This window comes from Narcine bancroftii, chromosome 4 (genome assembly GCF_036971445.1).
Source record: "Narcine bancroftii isolate sNarBan1 chromosome 4, sNarBan1.hap1, whole genome shotgun sequence".
In the NCBI taxonomy this organism is placed as follows: Eukaryota; Metazoa; Chordata; class Chondrichthyes; order Torpediniformes; family Narcinidae; genus Narcine; species Narcine bancroftii.
Genome location: NC_091472.1, coordinates 94,245,107 through 94,261,103, shown reverse-complemented (window position 1 = coordinate 94,261,103; position 15,997 = coordinate 94,245,107). Strand labels below are relative to the sequence as shown.

Here is a 15,997-nt window from a genome sequence, read left to right as displayed (position 1 = left end):
GACTGGGTGCTGGTCAGTGAGACTAGGAGGGTGGGGATTTGCTACGGCATGGACTAGTAGGGCCGAACTGGCCTGTTCTGTGCTGTAAGTGGTTATATGGTTATATTTTTATTAAAATTTATTAATATTCTCTCCTATTTGGATAAAGAAAATGCCATACATCAGAAATACTATAATTAGATAGGAAGGATTGAATAAATGAGGCGGACTTACTTTCTATTGCAGGGATGGGAGAAGATAGTTTCAACACAGGATCAAACCAACAATTGAAATCTCGACCAAGCACAAGAGAATATGAGTCCAGATCAGGTAAGGAAGAAAGAAAAGTTCAAAAAACCCATATCATCCACATTATGGGCATAAACTTTAGCAAGAACCACCAATTTATTATACAATTTTCCTGAAACATGAATACAATATATCTGATATTACATTGTGATGAACAAAAGTAATATTTTGGTTAGTAAGAATTTTGCCTAAAAAGTCGAGTGAAAATACTGTCCCCTCCACCATGCCATGAGATGTGAACTATTAGAGCTACAAATATGTGTTTCTTGTAAAAAAGCAATTACTGTTTTAAGTTGTTTAAGATGAGAAAGGATTTTCCTTCTCTTAACAGGATGGTGCAAACCTTTAACATTCCAACTCACAAAATTTAAAAAGTTATCCATTCTTGATGGTTAGAGAAGTGAGTTGAAAAACACATGTTAACAAAACTCCAGCTGTTGCCTTCGAGCAAGAACAAAGAATACAGCAGATATTAAAATAAAAACAATGCATAAGGACAAAGCTTATGTGGTCTCCTAACACAATAACAACCTTGAAAATATCTACGCCCATCCACCAACCCCCCCACATGAAAATAAGACAGCTGCCAAATATCCCAGCAACAAGCTCATCAAATGATTCATTTCTCACCAAAAAAAAAACCTTTCTGTCCTACATAATAACATCATGGCTCAAATATTGTTATTTAAACAAAACTATACACTTCGAAAGCAACATGCAACTTGGATAGGAATACAACCATTTTATATATATAAAAAACAACTACTTTTAGAATTTCTCATTCAATTCTTAAAAGTATATTATGAAGTAAAAATATAAACTGCTCCTAAACTTTCCCCAATGTTCTTCTCACAAAGACTGAATAAAATCCCAGAATTTAAAGCAAAAAAAACTCACAAAACAACAGCCCAAATGAGTATATTACCCATAAAGTGTTACCAAAGCAGAAAGGACCAGATGGTCCTCACCACTAAATACTACATGAGAAAGGCTATAAAGCTTTAAAATGATAAGAGTTCAATAGTCTCACCCACCAAGCAGATATTTAGGATGGGCGCAATGTAGAAGGGAGACTCTATATATAATTCCAGGTCTCAATGACTGGACACAACCACTTCTTGTGTCTGCTGGAGAGTGTGGTACAGAGTTGTGCAGGATACAGCAGGGAGGACTTAAAAGCTAGGTTGTATAATTCTGACATTATCTCCCTGTGCTTCACTCTCTGATTCATAATTTCAGGAGTACAATCTTCCACCATTCGAATCCGTTGACCACGATATTCCAGTTTCCCTCTCCTCCAAGCCTCTCGGAACAGAGTGTCCTTTATCTGATAGCGATGTAAATGATGATCGAGCAGAGTCTTTGTTGTGGAGCTGTTTTAGGTACTATAGAGCAATGAGCTTCATCGATCTCTGGCTGGGATGGGTGTGTCTCCTTCCAAAAAACCTCACATGACATAGTAGAATTTTGTAAGTTGTAGGCTCTGCCAAGCCCAAAATATGCAAATGCTGCCATCTGCTCCAGCTCTCCAGATCAACATCTTTAGTCATTAATCTTGAGTTACTTTCATGTAAGCTGGAGAAGACATCTAATTCAGTAACATGTTGGTTTAGATATTCAGAAGCGTGTTCCAGAGATGACAATCGCTGGCCATGATCTTCCACTAACACCCGGATTTGATTAATTTTGACTTCTAACAGTCAAAAAAAAGCTTTAAAGTCAGCAGTCTGTCGATCCAGTAGGGTAGAAATTGCCTCGATTGTTAGGTAGCAGTCTTTTTCTTTTTTTCCAGCTTTCCCATTTCTTGTAGTCATTTTGAGGCAAACAAGAGTAAAAAAAGGGAAAGCTGCAAAATATATAAGACTGGCCGAAAAAAAGAAAGGTTAAAAAGTGACAAAGATAAAGACTAGACAGGAACACCTGATAGTTGCGTCTACACCATATCGCGGCTGGCTAGAAGTCCTCTGATCATTTTTGAAAGAAACAAGACTGATGGATTTGCAAAACTGGAGAAAAACCTCAATTCAGGGTCCAATGTGAAGCAAAGACATACTAGGAAGTTGCCCAGACTTCATAAACTGAGTAACAGGGAAAAGTTAAACAGGTTAGATCATTTTTCCTTGGAATGTAGAAGGTTGAGGGGAGATTTCATTGATGTATTTAAAATGATGAGGGGTATAGATAGAGTAAATGTATTTAGGCTTTACCACTGAGGGTGGGTGAGATGCAAATCAGAGGACGTGGATTACGAGCGAAAGGGGAAAAGTTTAGTGAGAACATTCAGGGGAACTTCACACAGAGAGTGGTAGGGGTGTGGAACAAGCTGTCAGTTGAACCGGTGAATGCGAGCTCAATTGTAACATTTAAGAAGAATTTGGACAGGCACATGAATAGGTGGGTATGAAGGGCTATGGATTGGATGCAGGTCAGTGGGACTAAGCAGAAAAATAGTTTAGCACAGACTAAAAGGGCTGAAGTGCCTGTTTCTATGCTGTAATATTCTATGTTTCTATGGTTTTATGGAGTCACTGTTGTAGCTAGCAGTGAGAACAAATCATGGGAGATAATGAGGGAGGGAGAAATAACTTCCAGGGTATTGTAAGAACAAATAATCATGCTTATGGGAAGAAAGCAAAGGAAGAGTGTCTTTGGACAAGTCTTTCATGTAGCACAGAATGGAAAATGGCTACCTTCTATGTCGCCAGATTTAATAGCAGGACTTAGCCATGGCAACAGCAGAGTGGATCTGCAGTGTACTGCAAACAGTTTGTGATTAAAAACAATTTCTTATTAAAAAGGAAACGAAAAAGACAAATGAAAAATAATACATGAACTCGTCATGAAAGGTAACCACAGACAGCAATGAATTATTTTAATCTCACCAGGACTTAGAATTGTTCCCATTACAGATGAACACACTTTCTGTGCTGCCAAAATAGGAACACAAAACGTAGCAGGGAAATAGGAAATTGGTCTCTGCAAACTTCCTTGTTAAAATATCTATAGAACTTACACAATTGTCAACCAGCTCAACAAAAACAAAAAAAAAGTAAAAATTTCAGGAGAAGATTTTTTAAATTTTAATGATGCAGCACGGAAATAGGTCCTTCCAGTCCATGAAACTCATGCCACCCAATTACACCCAATTAACCTACTAACCCTGTACGTTTTGGAGAGTGGGAGGAAATCTGAGAATCCAACTGACACAAAGTCCTTGCAGACAATCCTAAATTTGAACCTGGGTCGCTGGTATTGTTAACCGCTATACTGACTTGCTGCCAAATCTGAAATTCTTCATCAACAACTGATGGCAAATTCAATTAAAAACGTAGGTTTGAGTTAAATATTATCATCTGCACGATTCAATCATCATTGTTTAGTTTTGAGAAAAACTATTTAAGGCAAATTTTTTAGCATTTTCACATAGTAAAAATACTCTGATCCTGAATTATTCTCTGAATGTAGTTAAAGATAGATTAATGAGATAAGATCATTTTACAGCAGCTATGGACAGGATGATTCTTTCAGCAAATTCTGATCAACTCCAGTGGAAGTGGGACAAACACAAGACTCTGATATCTGCTCTGCACATTGGGAACATGTCTCCCACTAATTTCTATCCATAATAAATGAACAATAAACAATAGGTCATTCAATTTTTCATACAATGGTTTAGTGTTATTTTCTAATATTTTTCCCATTATAAGAAATAATATGCACTGAAATTATTTTATTATGTTTAATTCAATGTTAGAAACTATTTAACAATTCTCCTGTCTCCTCTTCTATTAACATTTTTAATGAAGCATCCATTAAATGCCTATTCTATGTAAAAACTTCTATTTGATGTCTGCTGTACAAAATCAGGAAAATGTGGTAATGCCCCTGTGGTGATACGTTTCCTCCATTGTACATAGTTATTGTTGGCTACTGTATATATGGAGCTGGTCCGCCCACTGATGACTCATACCTTATGACTCCTCCCCTGTGGTCTTGGGCCATAAAGGTTGAGCCACCTTTCCCTTCCCTCCATTCCTATACCTGGATCCAAGCCAGCAAGGCTCTTCTGTATATTAAAGCCTATCGTCAGTCTAGTCTTGGTGGTTACTGATAGTGCACTACAATAAAATATACAGAAATTTATTCTTCTGGTAATGGAGAAGCTGCTGCACCCCGATCAGTTAGAAGTGGACCCCCAATCTCCAGGAGCATCTGAACAGTATGAGCAGTGGATCCACTGCTTTGGCAACTTCCCCTAGGCTGCTGCAGAAATGGTCGACTCTGACGAAAAGAAGCTCAAAGTTCTGCAAGCAAGAGTCAGTCAGAGGGCTTTCCAAGCCATCAGGAGCAGTGCTACTTATGCTGAGGTGATGGCTGAGCTTCAGCCCCTCTACGAACCAAGGGTCAACGACGTGTATTCGCATGACCTCCTGCCATCCAGAAAACAGCAGCCTGGTGAGACAGCATTAGAATTCATTTGTGCCCTGCTTGTACTGGGGAGAGACTGTAGGGGTCGTTCCATGGTTCCTGTGCCGATGGCCCAGTGCGTCGAAGACCTGGTCTGGGATGCCTGTGTGTCAGGGTTGAGATGTGACTACATAAGGCAGCGCATACTCGAGAAAGACCAGTTGCCAATGAAGCGAGCCATACTGCTGGTAAGGACTCTAGACTCAGCCCAGCGCCATGCAGAATCGATCGCGCGCAAAAGTGGGCCCTCCATGTGTTCGCCAAAAATGCTGTCATTTTGGGAGATGGCGACCTGACCATGGCAGCGGTGGCGATTGAATTTCAGAAGTACCTTGTTGGCCCGGATCCAGGAATAGAAATGGAGGGAAGGGAGAGGTGGCTCGACCTTTATGGCGTAAGACCACAGGAGAGGAGTCATAGGGCATGAGTCATCAGTGGGTGGGCCAGCTCCATATATACATTAGCCAACAATAACTATATACAATGAAGGAAACATAACACCACAGCCCCCAAAATCCACATGCAAAGTGCATTGTGTTATTACCCTGTGGCATTCCTTCTGGTGCAGACAGCACCCCAGCAGTTTGCATAGTCAGCACCAACAGCAATGTTCATTGACAGTCTACCTTTGAGTGCTGCTCAAACATTGTTGATACAACTTACATACTTTCATAGCATGTATCTCTCATGAAAGGATTTCAGTATCATTTTCCTCTCCCCAACTGCTTCTTGTCTTCTCCATGGCAGCCAAGATGTATGTATGTTGTGTCAGGCTTCCATGGTGAATTTGCTTTCAAGAGCTGACAATTTGCTCAGATTGTTGTATGGTAATGTGTTGCCGCAGTGTCTTACTGAGTCATGTTTCACTGGACAAGTTCTGCTTGATTCTGGATGCTAATTCTTTTTCATCCTGCTTCAGACTGTGTTTGGACCAATTTTACTATTTCTCCTGGGACAATGGGTTGGGCCTGGTGCCAAACACAACCATGATTTAGCACACCACAAGCAGGTGCAAAATAAAATAGAAACATAACTGCATCATCAAAAAAATAGGTTGACTGCAAGTAGAGACTAACAACTACCAATAACTTCCTCCAACTTTATAATCCTCTGGCCCTGGTCTCTTGTTCATCCCACCTATGGTGGTCTGAATAGAGTTCTCTGACCATATCAAACCACCTCAGTAACGGACCTTAAAGATTCCAGCATTTTCCCAATTACTGATGTAATGATGTACTGATGTAATTGGCAAATTACATCAATGTACTGATGTAATTGGCAAATAGGTCTGTGGGTCCTTGGTTTCTATTTTTCTCGTTTCTTAATCAACTGGTGACATTTACTACATTCAGAATCTAGGAATGATATCATCCATTGTCTCCTTAAAAATCTCTTTCAAAACTTTGGGATGCAGATCATTTGGTTCTTGGATTTATTAGTTTATAGACTCATTAATTCTTGTGACTTTCTTGTGTACTGTTGCATTGCCTCTGCATTGCATTACTAATCCACAATCAGCTTTTTCAACTGCAGACGCACTCTAGAAGGTAGGACCTTTGCAGCTAGCTAACTCCAGTTTCTTTTTCTCTAGCTGCCCTTGGGAACATAATGGCAAAACTTGCTACATTTTACACACACCCCAACCACAATCAACCTGTGTGGTGCGCTGTTAGCCAGAATCAGACACACACAAGGAAAAGACTGTACAACAGGCTTTAATCCACAAAGACTACCACAGAGCCAGGCTGGCTGTAGCTGCAGTAACTCTGAGTGAGACTTCGGGAGGCCGGCGCAGGCTTATATCCCGGAGGGTGATTGACACCCGACCGGGTGGGGCTTGATCCATTCAGGTCGACTGATTGACAGCTGGCCAGGTGTTGTCCTGTCCCCTTAAACACCTGCAGGTACAGAGGTTTCCCCCTGCAGTAGGCCGGTGGTGTACCACCACAGCCTGATTGTTCTCAAACCCAGATACATGATGTCCAAACTGGAGAAACATATATTTTTAACATCTAAGGATTAAGATTACAGAAGCCTTTGTCTCTGGGCCCAATCTCAAAATTTACTTTGAACACTCAAATTCAAACTTCATATTTTTTGTCAGAGTACATACATGACATCACATACAATCCTAAGATTCTTTTTCCTGCAGGCCAGGCAGAATTTCTACTTATCAGCAACTGAAAACTGTACTCAAAAAGAAAGATATGTACAGGTATACCAAACAGAGCAATGTAAAAAAAGAAAGAAAAGTAAACAAATTGTGCAGTACAGAAAAAAATAAATTAATAATAAACAATGTGCAAGTTAAGAGTCCTTAAACAAGTCTCTTATTGAGTGTGTTGTTTAGAAGTCTGATGGTGGAGGGTAGCAACTGTTCCTGGACCTGGTGGTATAAGTGTTGTGCCACCTATACCTCTTTTCTGATGGCAGCAGCAAGAACAAACACATTCTAGGTTGTGTGGATCCTTGATTATTGCTGCTGCTCTCTGACAACATCGCTCCATGTAGATGTTCTTGATGGTTGGGAGAGTTTTGCATGTGATGTACTGAGCTGTCTCCACGACCTTTACAGGACATTCCATTCAGAGGCATTGGTGCCCTCCTACCAGATCGTGAAGCAGCCAATCAATACCCTTTCCTTTTTTTTAAAACTTTATTTATTCGTTCAAAATACAGATAGTATATAACATATACAACAATAAACCAAAAACATGAACATTATATTTTATAGAAAAAAACAAAAAAAGGAAGGAAAAAAAAAGAACCCCCCTCCTCCCCCTCTTCAGCCAGCTCTCCTAAGAAGAGTCATAAAGAAAGGAAAAAAAATATTAAGGAAAAATTAAACATACATATTAAAATCTAATCAACATAAATCAAAATGTAAATATTCTGAATATAACAACCACTTCCTAATAAAAAAAGCTATAGTTATCACACGAAACATAAGTAATTTTTTCCATTATTAAACAGTATGTCATCTTATTATGCCATCGATTAATATCAATCATATTTGTATCTTTCCTCATACTAACAATACATTTTTTCTCTACAAATAATGCTAAATCTACAAAAGCAAGTTGAAATTTATCTAAACCCAAACCTTTCAGAGGTTGCCAACTGCCCAATAAAGATACTATCAGATCTAAAGGTATTTTAATCTTATTTAAATTTGGATTTATCCCAACCCTTTTTATCCTATAATATTTAATACATGAAAAAAATATAACCATTCTCTGGTACCTTCATAAGAAAAGTCTCAAATTTAATCATTTCAGATAAAATCATATCGCTACCAAACACACATTTTACCAAAGATCAAATTTAAAAATAAAGAAACAAAGAATTCTTATCAATACCATAGCTGTCCCTCATCATTACGCTTAATCGAATCATTTAAACCTCGAACATTAAAAGTAGCAAACCTCAAATTTAAAATATCTACTAATATTACTAAAGACCAATAATATCTTTATATAAAAACTCAAATCATCGTATATCGGCCCTCCAATAGGAGAAAAAAAAAAATCACAAAGTAAAAGCTAGATAAAATAAAAATAAATAAAATTAACAAACCCCCCCTAAAAATAACTACCAAAAGGTAGTAATCCCTAAACAAAATTTGGGTATGGATCACCCACCAGTGGATGATGACTAATAGAACCTAGAACAAATCTCTTCATCCCCAGCCAAACAAAAAAAATCTCAAAATATCATAATAACATAAAAAAATAAAAATAAGAAGATTCTGCTATTCATCCAAGAGGTTCCAAACTCGAATTTCACATTTCAAAAGAAGTTGGACTCTTTCCATCCCGTTTTTCCCATTTCTACCATTTCTTCCATTTCCAGAACAACCAGATTTTTCTTTAGGAGACAAGGTGGGCTACGTCTATGTCCTCTTATATCAGGCAATGAATCAGCAAAAATCATTGCTTCATGATCATCCTCAAAAAAACAAGATTGATAGTCTCCATGAAACACCTTCAGCACTGCCGAAAAGCGAAAAATAGACTTATAATCTTTACGCCACAAAACTTCTTTAACTGGATTAAATCGACGTCGACGGTGAATGACCTCTTGACTCAAATCAGGGTAGAAAAAAACTCTGCTATTCTGAATCAATAACGGAGTTTGTTGTTTTCTCGCATTTTGCACTGCCAGTCGAAGTATTGCTTCTCTATCCAAATAATTCAAACATCGAATTATTACAGGTCTCGGTGACTGACCAGGTAAAAGTGATCTCCTTAAAGTTCTGTGAGCTCTTTCCCATACCAAGTCTTCAGAAAAAAATTCTTGGCCTAATACTTGTGGGATCCAATCTGTAAAAAAACGAAGAGGATCTTGTCCTTCCATACCTTCTGGCAAACCAACAATTTTTACATTATTCCTTCTGCTTTGATTCTCCAAATAGTCTATTTTCTTCTCTAACTCCTTCTCACGTTCTCGTGATTCTATAACAGATTTTTCAACCTTCAACACTTTTTCTGTATTAGAAGCCACTTGTTGTTGACATTCCAAAAAAACAGACTGAAATTTTTTAAAATCTTCACAAGATGCCTCTACACATGTTTTAACTGTATTTAATTCTGAACTTATCCTTTGAGCCAACTCATTAATTGTAGGCTGAATGACAGCATTTAACTGGTTACATTGTAATTCAGAAAAGCTCAGCCCTACTTTCTCTAACGTAGTAACTGCAGCTCCTGCTGCAACTCAACAACAGGCAGTTTAATGGTCTTACTGCGGTACTGGACTCCCAGCGACGGCACCCCGACTTCCTCACGGAATCGACGCTGGTCTCCCCCCGCAACTCGGCGTTTTTAAAAAAAATCACGGAAAAGTCGAATTCTTAAGTTTGGAGTACTTCCTGAAGCGTTTCAAGCAATGGAGTCGTCTTCCTGCGTGCTCCCTCCGTTAAAATCAGCAGGCTGCCAGAATTGGGATTCTCAACATGGGAACACGCACCTTCTTCCAGAGAACGGGTAATTCCAGCACTGTCCTTCACTTGGTGAGTAGTAGACATTTTTTTTTCAGCTCCCACAGGCAGGCTTTGTAGTTTAGGCATTGAAGAAATTAAACCTGACGCTGTAGCAAGTTGTTTAGGCCCCAAATCTTCAGTACTTCGAAAATGTAACTTCTTCTGAACTTGAGGTTTAATCTTTTTACCATTAATGGCCATAATAATTCCTTAGTACTTTAAACTAAAATTTTAAAAGTTTAAACTTGAAAACAAAGGGTTTAAAAACGGGTACTTAAAAGTCCGGCCAGAGAGGTTGAGATTACACATCTAGACTCTACGCCATCTTGCCACCCCCCACCCCCTCCCCGTCAACACCCTTTCCAATACACATCTGTAGAGCTTTGCCAAGGTTTCTGCTGTCATACTGAACCTTCACAAACTCCTAAGGAAGTAGAGGTGCTGATGTGCTTTCTTCATAATGATATTAGTATATTGGTTTCAGGAAAGGTCCTCTGAGATAGTGACTCCATGAATTTAAATTTGCTCATCCTCTCCACCTCTTATCCCCCAATGATCACTGGATCATACACCTCCAGTTTTCCCTTTATAATGTCCTCAATCAACTTTCTTTCAGTCAACTGATTTCCCCAGTCTGGCTGGAGCATTCTGTTTTCAAACTGAACAGCCCATTTCATACTCAGACTTTCAAACAGGACTGAAGCATCACAACTTTAACCTTGACTCGGATTACTTGCTGCTCCTCACTGCTTTCATTGCAAGGTGAGACAGACCAACCTCCTATCTTCCACACCTATCCAACCACATCCAGACTCAGCCAAAATTCTGATGCCTGCATCATATTTCTCTATCCTGTTTACCCAACTCCTCTGCACCTGCTGAATTTGCAGTGACCCTCCATCTGACAGTGCTTTCATTTTGGATTACTCTTATCCAACCCCTCCATCACTTTGATAACTCCTCCAGCCATACCATTTTCCGAGGTCTTCCTATCCTGCCTTCTTGTCCATCCACAAGTCCCTGCTCTCAGTTGTATGGGTTCCCTTCTTTAGAATATCCTCCCTCAACTCCCTGTCCTCTTTATCATTATAATGTGATACAGTACAAAAACTGGCCTTCAGCCCATTGAGTCCATTCCAACTATTGATCCCCTATTTATTCAAATCCTATATTAATACTGTTGTTCTTTTTATGCTTCCCATCTTTCTATCAACTTTCCCCAAATTGCTCACTTACTGCTCACTTACACACCAAGGAGCAATTTACGGTGGCCAAATATGCTACCAAACCACATGTTTTTGGGATACGAGAGTGACGTTGAAAAGACTCTTAGATAGAAATGTAGATAGAAGATTATAGGTGTGAGGTTGGGAAAAATTAGAATGTTCTGGTAAAAACACAATGCTGGAGAAACTCAGCTGGTCAAACAGAATACTTTATGTAGTAAATATAAAGATACATTACCAACGTTTCAGGCTTGAGCCCTTCAAGGTATGAAAAAATGTCGGCAGGTATCTGATCAAAATGGTAAGGGGGAGGGATGGGGGAAGAGCATGGCCCCAAAGGCAGAAAGTAATAGGGAGAGAGGGCACATCAACAAGCAGAGGGAGGAGGGATGGCTCTGTAAAAATGGAAAGGAAAGGGAGTGGAGAACTGGAAGAAAGAAGTTAAAGGGAAAGGGAAGAGAAGGAGAACTGAGAATAGGCTAGAATAAAATGGTTCTGGAATGGTTCTGGTTCTGAGTCAGCACAACATTGTGGGCTAGAAGGCCTGATCTGAGCTGTTCCATGAAACCTGGGTAGTCATCCAGAAAACATGCCAACTCCACACAATCAACACCCAAAGTCGGTAATGAATCTGGGTCTCTGGCACTCTGAGGGTCTTCCTCCATTAACTTCACCATCCAATAGAATCTACTTCCTTATCTACTTGAACATCTGGCTCTCTGTCAAATGTAATTTAACAACATTCCTGTGCAGTGCGTTGTTAAGGGCATGACAGAAACACAAGTTGCTAATCGAAATAATGCCTGAAAATTGCTTGAAGTTTACAGTAGTTGCATATACTGAAGTTTTGAAAAATAGATTGATAACAAAGTGCAGGAAGAAATTTGGAAAAAGATTGAAATTATTTGAAAGCAAATCTCCATTAGTGCTGTACTAGAAAACCTTAAGCAAAAAAAGGATAACAGAATTGAAAAAAAAATCAACTTATTTTATAGCACCATTTGCAACCTCAGAACATCTGAAATCACTTCATAGCTAATTAATTATTTTTGAGATAATGCATTTGTAATATCGGATGCCATTAGTGTGAGTCAGTGGAAAAAATCTACGATGTGTAGATGACATTACTATAATCATGATCACAAATGATTTGGCAATGATAAAACACACACTGTATATTAATGCTCCATTACCTCCAGAGTGTGAAAGGGAACACAGTGATGGAGGGCTGAACAAAATGGTCAGTGATAATTAGATTATTGAAATAGTTGATTGAATAAATAGGCATTTCAACCCCAAGCAAAAGGAAAATCAAGTTAAGAACATCAAGCAATGCAGCACAGTACAGGCCCTTTGGCCCTTGATGCTGTGCCAACCCATATATTCCTTCCTTTAAAAAAGTACTAAACCTTCCCTACCCCATGACCCTCTATTTTTCTTTCGTCCGTGTGTCTGTCGAAGAGCCTCTTAAATGCCCCCAGTGTTTCAGCCTCCTCCACCATCTCCGGCAAGGCATTCCAGGTACCCACAACTTTGTGAAAAAAAACTTAACCCTGATGTCTCCCCTGAACTTCTCTCCCTTAACTTTGGACATATGTCCTCTGGTGTTTGCTGAACCTGCCCTGGGAAACAGGTGCTGGCTGTCCATCCTATCTATGCCTCTCATAATCTTGTACACCTCTATCAAGACTCCTGTCATCCTTCATCACTCCAAGAGAAAACTCCCTGCTCTGCTAACCTTGCCTCATAAGACTTGTTTCCCAATCCAGGCAACATCCTGGTAAAGCTCCTTTGCACCCTTTCCATAGCTTCCACATCCTTCCTATAATGGGGTGACCAGAAATTTGTAGAATTGCAACAATTCAATCCCCTATTAATGAATCCCAGCATCTCATAGGCCTTCTTAACTATCCTTTCTACTTGTGTGGTGACCTTTTTTTAATTTTAATTTTTTTTATTTTTCACTTTATGAACCATTTTAACCAAAATACACACAAACATTTCCCTCTTGAATATACACAGTGTCATTTTTTTCCCTTTTCCCCCCCTCCCTTCCCTCCCTCCTTCCCACCCCCCTCCCCAACCACTAAACGTTCAACATATACAATACATTAAACTCATTAAACAATGTCATCTCTTGTGTGGTGACCTTGATGGATGTATGGTTTTGAAATCCAAGTTCCCTCTGTTCATCCACACTCTTAAGTAACCGACCATTAACCCTGTATTCAGCCTTCTGGTTTGTCCTTCCAAAATGCATCACCTCACACTTATCCGATTGAACTCTATCTGCCACTTTTCTGCCCAACTCTGCATCTTGTCTCTATCCTTTTGTAACCTTTGACAACCTTCAGCTCCATTCACAACTCCTCCAACCTTCGTGTCATCTACAAACTTACTTATCCATTCATCCACCTCTTTATCCAAGTCATTTATAAAAATCACAAAGAGCAGGGATCCCAGAACAGATCTCTGTGGCACTCCACTAATCACCAACCTCCAGGTAGAATTCTTTCCTTCCACTACTACTCTCTGCTTTCTTCTTCAAGCCAATTTTTTATACACACAGCCAAGGTTCCACTGATCCCATGCCATGACTTTCTGGATGAGTCTCTCAAGGGGGATCTTGTCAAAAGCCTTGCTAAATTCCATGTACACCACATCTACCCCCCGACCCTCATCAATCTTTTTGTTATCTCCTCAAAAACCTCAATTAGACTTGTGAGGCATGACCGTCCCTTCACAAAGCCTTGCTGACTATCCTTGAGTTGACTGTACTTCTCCAAATATTCAGAGATCCTATCCTTAAGAATCTCTCCATTAGTTGACACACCACTGACCTAAGACTCACCAGTCTATAATTCCTAGGATTCTCCCTGTTACCTTTTCTTAAACAAGGGGATTACATTGCCATTCTCCAATCCTTCAGCACCTCTCCTCCAGCCAAAAAGGATTCAAAGATCATAGCTACTGTCCCAGCTATCACTTCTCTCACTTCCCACAGCAGCCTGGGATATATCACATCCGGCTCCGGGGATTTATCAATCTTGATGTTTTTAAGAAGATCCAACACTTCCACTTCCTTAATATCCACACTGTCCAGACACAGGGCTGTTCAATTTCGACCTCACTGTGATCAAGGTCCTTTTCTTTTGTGAATACTGATGCAAAGTATTCATTTAGGATCTTCTCAACCTCTTCTGCCTCAAGGCGCACATTGCCTCCTTTATCCTATAGTGGCCCCTCCTTCATTCTTGTCATCCTTCTGTTTACATATTCACAGAATGCCTTGGTGTTCTCCTTAATTCTGCATGCCAAGGCCTTCTCATGCCCCCTTCAAGGTCTCCTAAGACTTTTCTTAACCTCATGTGCCTTTCCTGTTTCCTTCTTCCTAAACCTAATGTATGCTTCCTTCTTCCTCTTGACTCGTTCAGCCACAGTTCCCTTTTTCTTGTCGCAGTGGGACAAACATGTCTTGAGTCCTGCACAAACGGTCCCTAAATTCCTCTACATTACTTCTGTGCTTTCATCCTTAAACATTTGTTTCCAATTTGTTCTCGTTAGTTCATGCCTCATCCCTTCATAATTAGCCCTTCCCCAGTTAAGCACTTACCCAGTTTGACTGTTTTTATCCTTTTCCATAGCTATGTTGAAGCTGAGGGAGTTGTGGTCACTCTCACCAAAATGCTCCCCACCTAGAGGTCCTGCACCTGACCAGGTTCATTCCCCAGAACCTCTCCTCTAGTCAGCTGGTCTACATACTGTGTCTGGAATCCTTCTTGTACACACCTGACAAATTCAACTGCGCAGTGACGCAATGGTGGCATTACAACTCCCAGAAGGCATTGAACCAGCTATATGACATCAGTGCGTGATGATGTCAACATGTGTCAGGTGCGTGATTCAGGTTTTAGAAAGATTGCGTGGGTTCTGAAGAGTAAATCCATTTGATTCATTCAAAAAACGTCTTGCGTGGTTATTTCATCGTGTCCACTGTGATTCCAGTGGCCACATCCCCATCTATTCCTCTTGCAGTCAGTAGGTGCCAATTAATATTAGGGAAGGTGAAATCACCCATAACTACAACCCTGTATTTCCCGCACCATTTAAAAATCTGCCTGCTTATCTGCTCCTCAGTGTCCCAAGGCCTATAGACTACTCCCAGCAGAGTGAAAGCTCTCTTCCTGTTTCTGGCCTCCACCCACACTGACTCAGTGGACACTCTCTCTGCAGCATCCTCCCTTACTATCGCAGTGATGCTATCCCTGACCAGAAATGCTACTCCCTTCCCTTTTCTACTTTCCATCCTATTCTTTTTAAAACATCTAAATCCTGGTACCTGCATCAGCCAATCTTGCCCTCCCTCTAGCCAAGTTTCAATAATGGTCATAACAGTAATTCCATGCTCTAAGTTCATCCCCTTTATTCCCAATACTCTTAGTGTTGAAATAGACACATTTCAAACCTTCTCTCTGGCTATCTTTATGTTTTGTCCCCTAGAGCTCATCATTCTTTTGTCCTTCTACCTTAATCTCTGCACTCACATTCTGATGCCCAACCCTCTGCCAAACTAGTTTAAACCCTCCCCAACAGGGTATTGGTCCCTCTCCAGTGCAGGTGCAGCCATCCTTTTTGTATAGGTCAGACCTTCCCCAGAAGAGATCCCAATGATCCACAAATCTGAACATAGGACCAGGAGTAGGCTATCTGGCCCATTTCTTAGTGGCTTTATGGCAGCACTACAACTCCCAGGAGGCATCAAACCAGTTGTGATGTCAGTGCCAATGACATCAGCGTGTGATTCTGGCTTTTAAATGGTTGCGTGGGTGATGAAGAGTTAATCCATTTGTTCACTCTAGAAACATCTTGTGTGGTTATTTCGTTGTGTCCTCTGTGATTCCAGTTCATTCCCTTTATTCCTAATACTCTTAGTGTTGAAATAGACACAATTGGTGATCCTGATGAGTCCAAAAACTATTTTTGGACAAACATGGACTCTGCAGCTGTTGCTGTGAAGCTACCACCTTTCTGGACA

General features: G+C 40.1%; 1 protein-coding gene and 1 long non-coding RNA gene across 2 annotated transcripts in view; one reads left to right on the top strand and one right to left on the bottom strand.

Annotated features, from left to right (window-relative positions):
* Positions 1–3,857, top strand: part of LOC138760850 (uncharacterized) — a 43,822-nt gene extending 39,965 nt beyond the window's left edge. Inside the window, exons 2-3 of the long non-coding RNA XR_011355910.1 lie at positions 226–309; positions 3,790–3,857. This is a non-coding gene — a long non-coding RNA (uncharacterized lncRNA). The remainder of the gene's footprint in view (positions 1–225; positions 310–3,789) is intronic.
* Positions 1–15,997, bottom strand: part of prkn (parkin RBR E3 ubiquitin protein ligase) — a 1,164,186-nt gene that overhangs the window by 207,500 nt on the left and 940,689 nt on the right. The gene's annotated exons all lie outside the window — the stretch shown is intronic.